Here is a 1,481-nt window from a genome sequence, read left to right on the forward strand (position 1 = left end):
TTTTAAAAAAAAAAATAAAATTAACCTAAGGTAATTCAACAGTAAAAGAGCATATGGCAGACGACCTTAGGTGATGAAGGATTTTTTTGTCAAAAAGATCCCGTTGATTTTGGATCATGTCTCCCATCATAAATTTGACCAAAATTTATCTCCAGAATCCTTCCTATAAAAGTCAGGTCCCTTCTAAGTTGAAACACAATTCTTCTTATCAAAGTTTTCACCTATGATCTTCCTATAATATTTTCTCATGTACTCAAACTCAAATTTTCTTCGAGTTTGAGTTTCTTCTCACTTATCAAAGGAAATATGTAGCATCACAAATTGATTCATGAAACCCAACTTTCTATTCTCTCATGGTAAACCATTGAAGCAAGATTATCCTTGATGACGCTTCTCAAGCTAAATATCTCTCTCTTTCCTTAGTGATCTTACATGACAGAAGATAAAGAGCACTCGATATGTATGTTCCAAATGACTTTGAAAGAAGTCACATACATATCATGTCCTGAAATGCTTTTCAAGCCCTTATACTTGCAGCACATCAGGACTCTCTGTTCATCTTCTTCTTTTTCTTGACCTTGCAAGACCTAAGAAAGAAAATATATAATATGAGTATACATATGGGGACTTCCAGCTTGGAAACTTACCCATATCCAACTTTGCTTGCTTATCAATTTCATCTCTAAAATTCATCAAGGCACAACATGTATTAGTCAAGAATGGATGATGATCTTACATTTTTGTAATAGATGTATTTTGATTGAGTTAGAATAATATTTACGAGTTTCTTTTGCCCATTTATGATTCTTCAAAGTATAAAGGTTCTAGTACATAAAGAATTATTTGATAACGCTATTAGAATAACAAATTAGAGGATGATTAAATAGTGAATGATTGATTTTTAAGAAGGAAATGAATCAAATGATGGAATAATAAGTTAAGAGGGGTATTAGAAAGATTAGATTAAGTATGATGAGTATGCGATAATAATGCTATTAATTAATTACAAATTGTTGGAGGTGTGTTTTTAGTGTCAGTGGACGTATGACCTATGAGGATGTATGATGGTGTGTGTCGGTGTAACTACAACAAATAATTATTGAAGACAATAAAGTGGTTAGATTAGATATATAAGTTAGTTAAGTGTGCCGTTTGTGGAAAGAAAACTACACCCCTATTGTCCCTAGCACTCTAAGTTTTAGTATAAAATAAACAGTCCCACCTTAGAAAAACGCACTCACTTAAGTATTATACTTTCACTTATTTCTTATTTTCTTTCCCCATTCACGCCAACATGTTCTCATCAATTTTTTTTTTTCTTTTCATATTTCTTCTCTCTCCAACCCTTAGAAGGAGATCTATGGAAGAAAGAGACAATGAGTGTTACTAAGAGAAATGCCGGCAGTGAGAGAAAAGATGGTATAATTATAGTTTTTCAGATTGGGTTTTCAATTTAAAAAGTGGGTTTTTTTGCCCATTTA

This window comes from Corylus avellana, chromosome ca4, assembly GCF_901000735.1.
Source record: "Corylus avellana chromosome ca4, CavTom2PMs-1.0".
Lineage (NCBI taxonomy): Eukaryota > Viridiplantae > Streptophyta > Magnoliopsida > Fagales > Betulaceae > Corylus > Corylus avellana.